The sequence below is a fragment of the Rattus rattus genome, chromosome 14, assembly GCF_011064425.1.
Source record: "Rattus rattus isolate New Zealand chromosome 14, Rrattus_CSIRO_v1, whole genome shotgun sequence".
NCBI classification, from domain to species: Eukaryota; Metazoa; Chordata; class Mammalia; order Rodentia; family Muridae; genus Rattus; species Rattus rattus.
This window is the reverse complement of record NC_046167.1, coordinates 3,867,401-3,884,305: the sequence shown is the minus strand read 5'-3', so window position 1 is coordinate 3,884,305 and position 16,905 is coordinate 3,867,401. Positions and strand designations below refer to the sequence as shown.

At 41.7% G+C, this 16,905-nt stretch overlaps 1 long non-coding RNA gene and 1 pseudogene across 1 annotated transcript in view; both read left to right on the top strand.

The window, feature by feature from the left end:
* Nucleotides 1–16,905, top strand: part of LOC116883939 — a 331,039-nt gene that overhangs the window by 303,831 nt on the left and 10,303 nt on the right. The window lies entirely within an intron of this gene.
* On the top strand, nucleotides 6,066–6,159 carry LOC116884130 (annotated as a pseudogene).

Here is a 16,905-nt window from a genome sequence, read left to right as displayed (position 1 = left end):
CTCAGTGCACCACTGTGTCATGTGACTGGTCCTACGTGCCCTGTGATAACCTTGAAAATGCACAGATATAGCCTTAGAGAAATAGGATAAGGAGGTGAGAGTGATCAGACAAAGTCACTGAAGGACATGGCTTCGGCTGTGTACTGATCAAAAGCTAACCACCCATTAGGATCAAAGAACGTTCTATATGTAAGATATGCTTAGCGTCAAGCAGGGCCAAGGCAACAAGTTCCATCATTATTGGAGGTCGGTATGCAATGTAAGAAAGGATACCTCCAACAAGGACGTAGAGAAACTTCCGCTGTCAAGGTATGAAGGAAAAACCTGATCAAGGCCACTGTTGCTCCAACACTATGAAGGTAGCTATCGTTACTGGAGTTTGGTTTGTGGCAGAGTCAGATGGAATCTCCCCCCTACTGAGCTCAAAATTCTAGCAGGGACATAAATGGAGTGCAAGAGAACCAACAGAAGCCAGACTAACACTGCCTGCATTGCAGGACAATGGAATAATGATCTCCTGACAGTCTCATGTCACCCTTCTTTGCTTGTGTGTCATTTGAGACCTCCTCTCGGTCTCTTTCCAATGCGCCTAGGTCTTTTATTCCAGTATGTATAAGTTCAAAACGTAAGAAGCCCTAAATATTCCAATAAGGTGACCTCTTCTCTCTTCATCTATGCATTTCCCCAGCCCACAAATCCCAGTGAGGACTGCTTTTGGAAATGTCATTTCAGACTCTCCTGATCAGTTTGTCTATCTGTCGCCCACCTCTTCAGTGTGCTGAGGAGGGCGGGTCTTCTGAGTCTTCACATTCCCAGTTTGTCTCTGAAGCTTTAGAAGATTTAAGAAACGATCCTGGAATGCAACACTGTCCTGCTTCTCCCTGCACAATGCAGAGACGTGCACAGCAAGTCTCAGCAAGCTCCAGCTCCTGGGTGAGGGGAAGAGACGATTTGTGAGCTGTAAGTTACCGCTACTCTAACCTGGCAATGCGTGTGCTGCATTCCTGACCGATTGGGACTTTTTAATTCATTTCTTGAATTCTAAGCTGTAAGTTCATTACTTTAAAGCTAAATATGACCTCAATGACTTTTGACTTTTCACACGTCCCCCCATGTTTAGCATCAAGGTTGAGGTGCTAATGTGTGTGAGTCTGAAATGGGTTTGATGACCCAAGGTCAAAAGCATCAGGTACAATTGACATTAGTTCTTAGGACAAATCCATGGCCAGTGAGCCTGCGGAGGGGACCACACTGGAATCTTGACATCCTTCTTATAAGTAATTTGCCTCTCCCCTGGTACTCAAGTCATGCCCTGGACAAATGGCACCCAAAGGAGAACATCTGAATGTAGAGGAAAATGAGTTTTGTTGTTCTGCATTCATAAGCCACAATGTACACCAAGCTCACAGCCCTCCTTGGTGAGCAGGTTAAGAGAAATTTGGGAGCACAGTTAAGCATGGCACCACCAGGGGGCAGTATAAAGCTGTGTCCACTAATCATTTCCGTCTTGACCAAAGTAAAATTCAAACCTCACCGCCTTTCTGTCTTGCAGGAGAGCCTCATTAAAGCCCAGAGACACCATTTATACTTCTAAACTGTAGAGGAAGTTAATAAACCTGGAGAACACCACACTCTCCATTCATTGTCACATGGCTTTCCTCCTCAACCAAACTCAGTTTCACCAGGAGTCTGCCTGCTTTTATTTATTTATTTTTATTTATTGTCTAAAATGGCTATTTCTCATGGGCTTCAAGATCTCAAACATGAATGTATGGTTTATAACTATGTCATATCCCTGGCCTAAGCTATAAAATTTTTTTAAAAATACTTGATTTCCTTTTTGTTTCAGAATTCTGCCTCTAATCTGTATTATTATTTTTTAACAGGCACCCAGGGGCAACAGGGACAGAGTGATTTTTGTTCAATTCTTGCTGTGTATCAAGCCTTCGGAAACGGGTCCAGCGGTAGCTTTGAGATTCTGTGAGCTCAGAAAGAAAAGAACCAGGCAGTCAGTGCCCAGACCCCTGAAGGGCCAGCAAGCAAAGATCTAGTCAGTTTCAAAAATGGGAGGTGAAACCATGGGATCATTTTGCAAACAGGCACGGCTCTTGTAAGCTAGTGTCCTCATGGTCTCTGGATTTGGGGAGAAAACCTCTGAGTCAGTTTTCTACTTTGTCAGTTTGGTCACAGCTGAGTAGGCCGTGTCATGTGCATATCACAAGAGCAGTAAATGACTGCCCATTAGGAAGAGAGACGTCCCCCTGGTACTAGAATTTTCATAACTTCCTTAATAATATTTTCTTGAAGTGATTTCACAAAGAGATGCAACATGAGGGTGGACCCAAGCGTTACTCAGGATTGTCTGGTAGACTGCTGAGAAGTTTAGAAGAGTGTTAATGGTTTAGACAGAAGCAGCAATACAATGACGACACTGTGTTATGAACGAGGCAATGCCACCTTATCTAATGTGTCCTTATTCTAATATATTCTAGTTAGCTGAACAGAAAAACAGACCCCACCCCCTTTTGGAAAGATCTAGGTAGGCATTTGCAGACTTTGAATTCCGATCCCTGGTTTGTTAATGACTTTGGAAAAGTCATTAAAGCTCTTGTTTCTTATTTCTCTTGAGTAAAATAGAAACCATAAAGTGGACCATCTCTCTGGGATGCTGTGATTAATGTCAGGAATGAAAGATATGGAAAAACATCTCACAAATGCAGATTAGAATTGAGATGTGATGCTGAGTCCCAGCAAAGCAGCAGGCATCCTGCTTAGAGAGGAGCCTGCCCTATCCCTCTGACCACCTCCATCTTCCGTGTATTTATGGAAAGCCCAAGGACATCATCCAGCCGCTGTTGGCTTTAAACCAAGCTGACACGCAGTCTTCACAGGCGATGGGGAAATAACGTGTCTTTGTATTCTTCAGGATGAGGAGACAGCTAAAGTCCCTCAAACCGATGGTGGAAACGTAGAGTTGAGGGAAGAAAGGGGCAGCCTGGATTTATCACATAGCAAGAAAACAGTGTCCCTGTGCCTGAAGGAGAAACGCAAGTTGTCTGTAGTCTATGTAACAGCAAAGCAGAAGTTAGTTTGCTTGTGTTTATTTATTGAGACAGGGTCTCACTATGTACTCCTGACCAGCCTGGAACTTGCTATGTAGACCAGGATGGTCTTGAATTCACAAAGATCCTCACCTCCACTTCTTCCTCTGCCAGAATTAGGCCATCTACCATCACTCCTGGCCAGCTAATTAGTATTGTGATGTACACTAACAACTGTCACAGTGCCTAGCAGCGTGGCCACAAAAGCAAACAACGTGTTAGAATCATGATTGAGGTATATCAGATGGTTTGCTTGAAACTGCTAATCATAAAACCAAAGTCCTTTAAAAACTGCATTTACTGTAAAGTTACATTCTAAAATAATCACAAAATAGAGGAATTGATAGTAAATGATTTTAAATCTCAACTTACGGCAAAACTTTAAAATCTCCAAGAGAAAGCTGGTTGTGGAGGCACATGCTGATAGAGTGCACTGAAGAGGCAGAGGCAGGAGGATTACCGATTTGAGGTGAGGCTGACCTAACTTATAGGAGCTGGGGAGATGGACTAGTTTGACTCCCCAGTACCGAAGTAAACATCAGATGGTCTTGGCAGGCTACCTGTAGTCCCAGCCTGTGGAAGGTAGAGACAGGATCCTCAGAACAAGCTGTCCAGCACAGCTGCCTGAATTGGCAAACTATAGATTCCCTAAGAGACCCTTGCCTCTATATATAACGTGCAGAGCAATTAACACCAGACAACCTCTGGCAGCCTCCTTGTACATGCATGTGCCAATGTGTTTGCAAGAACACCCATACGCACATGCACAGATATGACAAACTTGTCTTTGTGTCAACAAAATAATTTTTTTTAAGACTAGAACTCTGTCAATGTGAATTTTGATAGGAGTTGTGTCTAGTGGTCAGGCTTTCCCCATGAGTGCACAGAAAGTAAAGGAAGTTGAGCTGCTGCTGAACTTACAACATGGCATTTCTGCTAAACTGAAGTTGCTCACATGGGAAAAGGTAGTTTCCATTAGACAGTGTCCTCATTGAATCTTAAGCATTTTCAAATGTGAAGACAGCAAGAACTGATGCCAGTGCATGAGGACTCCAGTTACTCCTCAGACGTCCCATGCTGCCTGAGACCTGGAAAACAGGAGGACTCAGTAACCATGACTTTTGGAGTAGTGAGCCCAGGTCTCATAGGTCTACAGGTCTGTGGATGTGGCTTCCACATTTTGTCCTTTCTGAGCTCTATCATGATAGAGCTATCAAATCATAAAGTTCTACTATGAAAACAAAACAAAGAAAAAGCGCCTTGGGCTGGCTATTTTTGCAGAAAGTGTATATTCTCCCAGAATGCAAGTCCCCAAAAGACCGTTGTAAAGAGGGAAAAAAATGATTACCACTCAGTAGAAAGCACAACATTAACTCTATTCCAATAGCTTTATTTGTTGGTTTGGACCCATGTTCAATAAAGAACTTTACAAATCATTTCTTCTAGCTACTTTGGATAACACATATCTGATGAAAAAAAATAACAACTGAAATCTTGGGTGAAGTGCAAGTTGCTCTCCCATGTAATTAATTTGTCGGAGTTCATTTTTATCAAGGAAAAAGTCATAGGTAGTGGGTAGTGACAAAGACAGGCTGTTGTAGTTAGTGGTGCTGTGAATAGACACCATGACCAAAGCAAGTCTTATAAAAGGCAACATTGAATTGGGGCTGGCTTACAGGTTCAGAGGTTCAATTCATTATCATCAAGGTAGGAGCATGGCAGCATCCAGGCAGGCATAGTGCAGGAGGAGCTGAGAGTTCTACATCTTCATTTGAAGGCTGCTAGTGGAAGACTGGCTTCCAGGCAGCTAGGATAGGGGTCTTAAAGCTCACATCCACAGTGACACACCTACTCCAACAAGGCTACACCTACTCCAACAGGGCCACACCCTCTAATAGTGCCACTACCTGGACTAGCCTATAGAAATCATCACAGAAGCACAGGCTAGATGGCTGCAATGGGACATTTACTGAATGAAACACCTCTGTCATCTCTCTTTCCTTCAGTGGAATCCTACATACTGAATTCCAAGCAGTTTCAAGTCCTTGGTTGTTTGATACCATTTTGGTGGTGACCTAAGCACAGAAGAAATTAAAGCTGTGGCCATCAGCAGCTATGTGTCTTCCTCCACAGACTGTGCTTGGGGGCCTAGTTTCTCTTTCAAACTTGTTTTATACTCACAATAGTGAGGGGTAGGGGATAACAGTGCTGGGCTTGCATCTGGAGTGGATCTTCACTTGGGGGTTTTGGCTGCAGGTGTTCATTGCTACCCAAAACTGTAAGAGAAGGGAACAGGGCTGTTTTCTTTTCTAAAACCAGCCTCTCTCCACATACTCTGGAACCTGTCAGTGTCAGCGCCCCTGGTGATGATTTTTATGGTGAGGATTTTAGTAATTTCTATTGTATCTTCCATTTCCCTTTTTCTCTTTCAAACATGAGTAAACTCATTTACATTTTAAAAGAAAAGGGGAGAGGAAGGAGAGAGGTGGGATTTCAGCACAGCGAAGCCTCGGAACGAAGTCTTCCCCTGGAATCTTCATCTCCTAGTGATGTATCTGGCTTTCATGAACCTTATAGGCAGACCCTATTCATATCCTTATTTCTCAAAATGTAATTCAATGAAATAAAATGTTAGTGCAGAAAAGAACTGCAGGAGATTATCTGATCTTTAAAACTTCGGGCATCTGTGGCGATGAATGTTTTCCCCAAAGAATTTATTTTGAGAACCCCTTTGTCCTCTGCCTCCCTCTGAGGCCCAGTGCAAAGCTAATGAAGAATGGCAATGTTACAGTTCCTGGAGTGATTGTCTGCACTGTAGGCAAGATGTGAGACCCACAGAAAGAAAAAGCTATGCCTTGGGATACATCTTCAAGGATTTCTTCACATTCTCTGGTCCTTCGACCATGTTGTATAGTTGGATGTCATTTGGCTTCCTAAGACACTCTGCTCTAAATTTAATTACATGCTCACCTCAGCAGCATATACCAAAACTGGAACGATACCGAAAAGATTAGTGTGCAAGAGTGACACGCAAATTCATGAAGCATTCCATATTTTTTGGAAACTTGGGGCCCTCAGAAACTGAACCACCAACCAAAGAACACACACTGGCTGTACCTAGGCCTTCCTGCTTGTATGGAGCAGAGGTGCAGCTTGGTTTTCATGTGGTTCCTGAACAACTGGAGTGAGGGCTATCCCAAAAGCAGTTGCCTGAATGCTCTTCTAGCTGTGATGCCTTGGCTAGTCTCAGTAGGAGAGGATGTACCTAGCCAGGAAGACTTGATGGGCCAGCATTGAGGGATACACATGGGGGGCCCCACCCATTCAGAGGAGAAGGGGAGGAGGAATAGGGGAAAGATTGGGGGGGGGTGATTAGAAGGGAGTAGTAAATGGGATTTAAAGTGAATAAGTAAAAAATAAATAAATACATAAAAATTAAATGAATTAATAAAACAACCAGATTAGATAAAGAATAGAAAAAGAAAAAATGACAGAAAATAACAAAGAAAGTATAAGAATCTGAAAGTATAAGTCACTGATTAGGGAGTAGCTGGGAATAGAATCCTTCTGGTTCCCATCTCTACCCTGTGCCACAGCTCTCAGAACTCAAATCCTGCCCACGGAGAGCTAGTCTCCCAGGGAGCACTGACACATCCAGGGTCACAGGTGAGACCACTATATCACTCTAATAGCCAGCCCAAGAAGAATTAGCCAGAAGCCCAAAAGGCACAGGAACTGTGGAGCAGCCTGGGACTGAATCCTTCTGGTTCCCTACTGTGCCCCTGAGATAAGCCTGTGCCACAGCTCTCAATACACAAATCCTGCCCAGAGAGAGAAGGTCTCCCAGGAGTGCTGACTCACCTTAGATCATAGGCTCACAGGAGAGATAAGGTCTAGTCAGAGGCTCAAGACCAGATACACCAGAGATAACCAGATGGCAAGAGGCAAGAACCTAACAGAAACCAAGGCTACTTGGCATCATCAGAACCCAGTTCTCCCATTACATCAATCCCTGGTACCCTAACACACAGAAAAGGCAAGATTCTGGTTTAAAATAACATCTCATGATGATGAGAGAGGACTTTAACAATGACATAAATAAACTCCCTTAAAGAAATACAGGAGAACAAAGGTAAACACAAAGAAGCCCTTACAGAGGAAACACGTAAGTCACTTAAAGAAATATAGGAAAAGACAAAAAAAAAAAAAAAATCAAGTGAAGGAATTGAAAAAAACCATCCCAGATCTAAAAACAGAGATAGAAACAATAAAGAAATCAGAAAAGGAGACAACCCTGGAGACAAAAAACCTAGGAAAGAGATCAGGAGTTACAGATACAAGCATCACCAACCAAATATAAGAGATAGAAGAGAGTATCTCAGGGGCAGAAGACACCATAGAAAACATTGACAGGGGGATTTAGCTCAGTGGTAGAGCGCTTGCCTAGCAAGCACAAGGCCCTGGGTTCGGTCCTCAGCTCAAAAAGAAAAAGAAAACATTGACAGAATAGTCAAAGAAAACGCAAAATGTCAAAAGCTCCTAACCCAAAACATCCAGGAAATTTAGGACACAATGAGAAAACCAAACCTAAGGATAATAGGCATAGAAGAGAGCAAAGACTCCCAAGTTAAGGGGTCAGTAAATATCTTAAACAAAATTATAGAAGAAAAGTTCCATAACCTAAAGAGAGAGATACTCATAAGCATACAAAAAGCCTACAGAACCCCAAATAGATTGGGCCAGAAAAAATTCTTCTTATCAAACAATAATCAAAATACTAAATGAACAAAACAAGGAAAGAATATTAAAAGTGGTGAGAGAAAAAGGTCAAGTAACATGTAAAGACAGACCTATCAGAATTACACCAGACTTCTCAACAGAGACTCTAAAAGCCAGAAGATCCTGGGCAGATGTCCTACAGACACTAAGTGAACACAAATGCCAGCCTAAACTACTATATCCAGCAAAACTCTCAATTACCATAGATGGAGAAACCAAGATATTCCAAAACAAAACCAAATTGTATAATATCTTTCCATAAATCTAGCCCTACAAAAAAATAATAGATGGAAAATTCTAACACAAGGAGGGAAACTACACCCTAGAAAAAGAAAGTAATCTTCTTTCAACAAACCCAAAGGAAGAGAGACACACAAACATAATTCCACCTCTAACAACAAAAATAATAGGAAACAACAATCATTGATCCTTAATATCTCTCAATGTCAATGGACTCAATTCCCCCAATAAAATGACATAGTTTAAAAGACTGAATACATGAACAGAACCCAGGATTTGCTGCATACAGGAAACACACCCAGTGACAAAGAATGACACTGCCTTGGAGTAAAAGGCTAAAAATGCAGATACATACACACTAAATACTCCTCAAAGAATAAGTCTACCAAGATGAACTCTCGATTCTGAACATCTATGCTCCAAATGCAAGAGTACCCACACTTGTGAAAGAGACTTTACTAAAGCTCAAAGCACACTTTGTAACACACAATAATAGCGGGAGACTTCAACGTCCCACTCTTATGAATAGACAGACCATGGAAAGAGAAACTAAAAAGAGACATAGTGAAACTAACAGAAGTTATGAACCAAATGGATTTAACAGATATCTATAGAACATTTCATCCTAAAACAAAACAATATACCTTCTTCTCAGCACCTCATAGTACCTTTTCCAAAATTGACCACATAAATTGGGACCACAAAACAAGCCTCAAGAGATTCAAAAGGATTGAAATGATACCATGTGTCCTATCAGATCACCATGGACTAGGGCTGATCTTCAATAACAACAAAAACAATAGAAAGCCCACGTATGCATGGAAGCTGAACAACTCTTTACTCAATGATAATTGGCTCAGGGAAGAAATAAGAAAGAAATTAAAGACCTTTTTAGAATTTAATGAAAAGTAAAGCACAATATACCCAAATGTAGGGACACAATGAAAGCAGTGCTAAGAGGGAAACTCATAGCTCTGAGTGCCTCCAAAAAGAAACTGGGGAGAACATACACTAATAGCCTAACAGCACATCTGAAAGCTCTAGAACAAAAAGAAGCAAATACACCCAAGGGAAGTAGATGGCAGGAAATAGTCAAACTCAAGGCTAAAATCAACCAAGTAAAAACAAAGAGAACTGTACAAAGAATAAACAAGACCAGGAACTGGTTATTTGAGAAAATCAAGATAGATAAATCCTAGCCAGACTAACTACAAAAGTCTATACTCGGGGTTGGGGATTTAGCTCAGAGGTAGAGCGCTTGCCTAGGAAGCCCAAGGCCCTGGGTTCGATCCCCAGCTCCGAAAAAAAAAGAACCAAAAAAAAAAAAAAAAAAGTCTATACTCAACAAAACTGGGAAATCTAGATAAAATAGACAATTTTCTAGAGAGATATCAGGTACCGAAGTTAAATAAGGTTCAGTAAACCATCTAAACAGTACCATAACCCCTAAAGAAATAGGAACAGGCATTAAAAGTCTCCCAACCAAAAAAAAAAAAAAAAAAAAAACCAGGGCCAGATGGGGATGGGTTGAGTGCAGAATTCTACCACACCTTCAAAGAAGACCTAATACCAATACTCTTCAAACTATTCTACAAAATAGAAACAGAAGGAACACTACCCAATTCATTCTATGAAGCCATAATTATTCTTTTTTTTTTCTTCTTTTTTTTTTCGGAACTGGGGACCGAACCCAGGGCCTTGCGCTTGCTAGGCAAGCGCTCTACCACTGAGCTAAATCCCCAACCCCCCCCCATAATTATTCTTATACCTAAACCACACAAAATCCCAACAAAGAAAGAGAACTTCAGACCAATTTCCCTTATGAATATCAATGCAAAAATACTTAATAAAATTCTTGCAAACCGAATCCAAGAGTACATCAAAACGATCATCCATCCTGATCAAAAGGTTTCATCCCAGGGATGCAGGGATGGTTCAATATACTGAAATCCATCGATGTAATCCACTATGTAAACAAACCCAAAGGAAAAAAACCACATGATCATTTCATTAGATGCTGAGAAAGCATTTGACAAAATTCAACACCCATTCATGTTAAAAGTCTTGGAAAGATCAGGAATTCAAGGCCCATACCTAACCATAGTAAAAGCAACATACAGCAAACAAGTAGTCAGCATCAAACTAAATGGAGAGAAATTTGAAGTAATCCCACCAAAATCAGGGGCCAGACAAGGCTGCCCACTCTCTCCCTACCTATTCAATATAATGCTTGAAGTCCTTAACAGAGCAATTTGACAACAAAAAGAAGTCAAAAGGATACAAATTGGAAAGGAAGAAGTCAAAATATCATTATTTGCAGATGATAATATCCTTAAGCAACCCCAAAAATTCTACCAGAGATCTCCTTCAGCTGATAAACAAATTCAGCAAAGTGGCTGAGTATAAAACCAACTCAAAACAAATCAGTAGCCTCCCTCTCTACTCAAAGGATAAATAACACCCTTCATAACAGTCAGGAATAATATAAAATATCTTTTTGTGACTCTAATAAAGCAAGTGAAAGATCTGTATGACAAGAACTTCAAGTCTCTGAAGAAAGAAATTGAAGAAGATCTCAGAAGATGGAAAGACTTCCCATGCTCATGGATTAGCAAAATTAATAGAGTAAAAATGGCCATATTGCCAAAAGCAATCTACAGATATAATGCAATCCCCATCAAAATTCCAACTCAATTCTTCACAGAGATAGGAAGAGTAATTCTCAAATTCATTTGGAACAACAAAAAAATCGGACATAGCAAAACCTGTTCTTGACAGTAAAAGAACTTCTCAGGGAATCACCAACCCTAATCTCAAGCTATATTACAGAGCAATCATCATTTTAAAAATGCATGGTATTGGTACAGAGACAGACAAGTTAATCAATGGAATAGAATGGCTAGATATAAGCCCACACACCTATGATCACTTGATCTTTGACAAAGGAGCTAAAATCATCCAGTGGAAGAAAGATAGCATTTTCAACAAATGGTGCTGGTTCAACTGGAGGTCAGCATGTGGAAGAATTCAAATCAACCCATTCTTATCACCCTGTACAAGGATCAAGGACCTCCACAAAAATCCAGATACACTCAAACTAGTAGAAGAAAAAGTGGGGAAGATCCTCGAACACATGAACACTGGGAAGTATTTCCTAAACAGAACACCAATAGATCATGCTCTAAGATCGTGAATTAACAAATGGGACCTCATAAAAGTGCAAAGCTTCTGTAAGGCAAAGGACACTGTCATTAGGACAAAACATCAACCAACAGATTGGGAAAAAATCTTTACCAATCCTACATCTGATAGAGGGCTAATATCCAATATATACAAAGAACTCAAGAAGTCAGACTCCAGAGAACCAAATAACCCTATTAAAAAATGGGATACAGAGCTAAACAAAGAATTCTCAACTGAGGAATATCAAATGGCCAAGAAGCACCTAAAGAAATGTTCAACAACTCCAACAAAGGGGGGAGAGAATTTGTAGAGACCATATCAGAGGTTAGTCAAGGTACTGATTGTAAGATGGGGCTACCCACTCACTCATCTCCAAATTTTTAACCCAGAATTGCTCCTTTCTAAAGAAAATGCAGGGACAAAGTGCAGAGAAAAGGCTGAAGGAAAGGCCATCCAGAGACCTCCCCACCTTGGGGATCCATCTCATATACAGCCACAAAACCCAGACACTATTGCAGATGCCAAAAAGTGCTTGCTGACAGGAATTTGATATAGCTGTCCCCGAAAAGTCTCTGCCAGAGCCTGACAAATACAGATGTGAATGCTCCCAGCCAACCATTGCACAGAGCGTGGGGACCCTAATGGGCAAGTTAGGGCAAGGACTGTAGGAGCTGAAGGGTTTTGCAACCCCATAGGAAGAACAATATCAACCAATCAGACCCCCCCCAGAGCTCCCAGGAACTAAACCACCAACCAAAAAGTATACATGGAGGGACCCATGGCTCCAGCTGCATATGTAGCAGAGGATGGCCTTATCTAGCATCAGTGGGAGGGGAGGCCCTTGGTCCTATGAAGGCTTGATGTCCCAGTGTAGGGGAAAGTTAAGGTGGTGAGATAGGAGTGGATAGGTAGGTGGGGGAGCATTCTCATAGACGCAAGAGAAGGGGGAATGAGATAGGGGGTTTGTGGAGGGAAAACCAGGAAAGGGGATAACATTTGAAATGGGAATAAATAAAATATCCAATAAAAATGTTATTGGTGAAATCACACTAAAACACTAAAAAAGTCCACATTCTGCAGGCCGGTTAATTATTTGTTTTTCCAATTAGTAATCTATCTACACACTGAAATTCTAATTTTTAATCACTAACTTATTAGTTACTTATATAAGAAAGTTGGTTATAGCTCAGACAATAATAGAACCAAATGTCTGGTTTTGTTACATCGATACATGCACAGCTATTAGACAAAACAGAGAAAGTAGTGTAACAAGTGAACATTTCACTTAATACCTAAAGATGAAATTAATCTTAAGAATGGGTTAGTTGCCATCACCCAGTGAGAATATTAACATATTTACTATTTTAGGACTTCTTGATTGACTTTAGGTAATTAGTAGTGAATATCAGCAATCATTTCATATTCGTTAGGAATTTTCTTAAGTAATTCATGCATTTTCTTGAATTGTACAATTTCTCAATAAAAGCCATTTACCAATAACTGTAAGTGAGTGAATGAATGAATGAATGAATGAATGAATGAATGAATAACATAGGAGGATGAGGTAACAGGGTCTGACAAATTCAAAAGGTCTCAGTGACCTTTTCACCTTTTATATGTGGACAAACCAAGAGCTGCAAAGAGAGAGGCTTTGCGTGTATTGAAAATATTTTTATTTTGTGAGCAAAGATTGAAGTATGATTCTAAGGAAAAGAGGTTAATGTTTCTTTTTAAGTAACTAGGAGCCAGATGTAAGTTCTAGAATTAGTGTCTTGGTATGGTTCTTTGTTTAAGCAGTGCAATGTTTCCAAGCAGATAGGGAAGCAATGATACCCTCCACTAGCATATATAGATATCTCTCTTATTTTTTACAGATTCCAAACTGAACTTCTTTCCCTGGGATAGTTTTAGCTCCCTATTTCTGAGACTAACACCTTCACTAAAATAACCATTCATTCTTCCTTTCCACAAATGCTGAGCAATTGAGAAAGATACGCTGTACCATCTTGAGAGGAGCATGCAGAAGAAGGGAATGGGGAGGCAGCCATATCCTTTCCGGCAGCCATATCCTTTCCGGCAGCCATATCCTTCCCGGTGATTAACATGTGTCGTCTGAGCTTGATTTCTGCCGAAAGACTCAGAGAACAGAATGAAGGCTGTGTATTTGTCCCCAGGCAGCGTTCCTAATTTCGAGAAACAGACTGTGGTTTGGCCTAGGAGACTGTGGGCTCACGTAACTGAGGGTAGACCTGGGCTACCAACAGAACGAGATGTGCTGTGAAAATGAAGGAGCAGGTACAGTACGGGCAGAGTATGTTCCTCTGCTGCCCACCACTACAAGATACACTCAAATTACTGCCACCACGCAGCCCCACTGTCGTTGCACCATTACCTCAGTGCTTGGAATACAGCCGAGTTAGTCACCTGGACACTGCTCACCAAAGAGGCTGAGCGGCCATGTGGGACGGGGGAGGGAATAGGTAATAGAGTTGTCCGCTTTTAGCTTCCTTCAACGGCGAGGTGCTGGAGCGGGTCTCTACAATGGAGAGGGTTTCCCACGAATGGAAAGTAATTTTGAATGGTGGCTCCGCCCCCATATTCATTACAGAGGGGGAAATATTAGAATATTACAGTAATGAAAATTCATGTGCTCTCTGTTGACTCATTAAGATTACTGCAGAGTTCACAGCCTTGCCGCAAGCGTGCTTAATATCGTCTAATACTCTAGTGTCTTGCGCTTTGAAAGCTCAGGTCAGGAAAAGTACATGCCTTAGTCATTTTTTCCTGTTGGTATGATTAAATTATCTGACGAAAGCAACCTAAGGAAGAGGGGGTTTGTTTATTTTGCTCCCAATTCAGAATATACTGCATTACACCCGGCAAGTCGAGGCAGTAGATTAAAGCACCTGGTTCCATTATTCGAGGGTCAGAAGGAAAAAAGCAGTAAAAGCATCTTTCTACCCGGCTTTCTTTCTCCATTTATTCAATTCAGAATCCTAGTCAAGGAAAGGTGTTGTTCAAGGAAAGGTGCTGTCCACCATTAAGGTCTCCCCACCTTAATTAAGGTAATCAACAGAATCCCCCACAGGAGTAATGAGAGGTCTGTTTCCTGGGTGATTCTGGATTCTGGCTGACAATTAGCACTAAAATCAGAGTGTGATGCTAAACATTTAATGTCAAGTGTCTCGGAATGCAACATGCAGGTTGGTGACCGTTGTAGCTTGCTTTCTGTTGCTCTGATAAGAGACTCTAACCCAAGGCAACTTGAAGAGAAAGGGATTTATTTGACCTTTACTTCCTGGCCACAACCAATCTTTGAAGAAAGCCAAAAGCAGAACCCAGAGAAGAAGGCTGACTTGCTGGCTTGCTCACGCTTAGCCCAAAATACCTAGGGATGGTGCTGCCCACAGTGGGCTAGGCCTGCTCTCATCAATTTTCAGTGGAGACAATCTCTCCCAGAGACGGTCACAGGCCAATGTCATGTGGACAATTCCCCATCTGAGGTTCTTTCTTCCCAGGTGACTCTAGGCTGTGTCAGGTTGTCAACAATAACTCATCAGTATGGTATCGACTCTATGCTGCATAGTATTGTGGGGCTCACCTAACTCTCAAACACCAGAACGCTATAGTATGTTAGTCATTTTACTGTTGAGGTCTAAATATTTGAATTAAAACTTTGCCTTATTTATAATTTCAAGTAATATGGGTGAGTCGGTAGAACGTAGTCATTGGCAGTCATCTCCGTGTAACAAATGGCGTTTCTTACAATACTTCTGAATTGCTGGCGTCCTCTCCAGCCCAGTCCTTTATTTGTTTAGCACGCTTAGCATAATAATGTCTGCGAGAGAAAAGCCATCCAATGGATTTTTGTTGCATGGATGATTTAACTATATAATAAGTTTTGCTTTTCTTATTAAAAAAGAAAAAAGGACTACAACACATTTTCTCACCAGAAGAGCTCACATTCTAGTGGAAACAGTAAGTGGAAAGCAAGGCTTTGGTAGGCATATGCTATTAGTGACGTGAACGGGACCTTTAGACTCATTACCGCATGATGAGTTGTTTACTGCATGGGTCGCCATTATGTATTCAGGGAACAAGACAACCGAATGGCAGAGGTGCATGTTTATGGCCATCATTATCAGTTAGTTCCACTTTACAGATGAGCAAACTGAGTCTGTGAGTGGTCAGCTGGCTTGCTCAGACCTGCCAGGGATAAAGGGGTGACCTCAATGCCAGGGTCCTGAAGAACAAGGTGAAGGCCAGGTTTGTCTAGAGAAAAGCTCCTGGATCTAAGAAACACGAGTGGACCCATCCTGGGATGATGCTCTGAGTTCATCCCATTGCTCTGATAAAAACACTTGACCAACAGCGACTTAGGGAAGGAAAGGGCTTGGTTCAGCCTATACTTCCAGGGAAGAGTCCATCACTGAGGGACAGCAGAGCAAGGGCCATGAAGGACAGCTGCTTCCTTGCCTGCTTTCTGGTTCCTCACAGGCTTTTTCTCTGCTAGCTTTCTTACATAGCCTAGAGCCCTCTACCTAAGGATGTTGCTGCCCACAGTGGGCTGGGATCTCCCACATCAATCATCAATCAAAGCAATCTCTTACAGACATGGCCATAGGCCAATCTGATCTGGGAAATCTCCCAACCGAGACTCCCTTCGATGACTCTGTGCTATGTCAAGTTGACAGCTAAAGTTAGCTCAGACAGATGATGTCTAAATTCAGACCTGGATGTCTCAGACGTTCTTAGTCAGTACATTCCACTGTTCTTTAGAAAGGAGGAATTGGCTGTGAGTCTAGCAGGAGAAAACCTGCTGCTCTGAGGCCCTCAAAGCTGTGTAGAGATTTTTTCCTTTTTAGACACTGACATTTAAGATGAAGAGTCTGATAAGCAAGCCAAAAACTACAAAGGAAGAGGGCTTTCACGGTCCTTTCGAAGATGTGAACATCAATTTCTGCATGATGTGAGACAAAGAGTTGAGCGGATTTGGGATCGGTGCTCTTACCACTATGGTCCTCGATGTTCCTCCCAATCGCTTTCAGTCAATCTCATATTCATTCACAGCCTGCCTCCCCCACTCATTTTTAATATCTCTTATCCCTGGAGCTCAGCTCAGACCAGCTGTAGGTCACATGTCTTTGCAGACTGCACCATCTCTGGCCACTGGGGCACACGACTGAACCAACAAAGACAGTTCACCCCTCTCCGAGGCTACTCCAGCTCCCTCTCATGAACCAACACGACGGTCTAGAGATGGGGACTATCTGCTAGCTCTGAGCACCATCTTTGCCTTCATCAAATCAGCAATGACTAGCAAAAGCCTAAAGTGATTTATTTAGTAGCAACTGTTTTTAATTCCTCTCATTTTTATGCTCTTTCAGTAACTTGGGTGGATGGTGGCGTTTGGTTGCTTGGCTTGCTTTTCTGAAGAAGTTCGTGTCTCAAGAGCAAAAGGCTGGCCTCAAACTCACTATGTAGCTGAGGATGATCTTGAACTCCTGATCCTCCAGACTAGAATGATGGCCAACACCTAAACCTTAAATAGCATTTACTTTACTCTGAACATTATTCGCTATTTTGTATTTGGGAAAACACA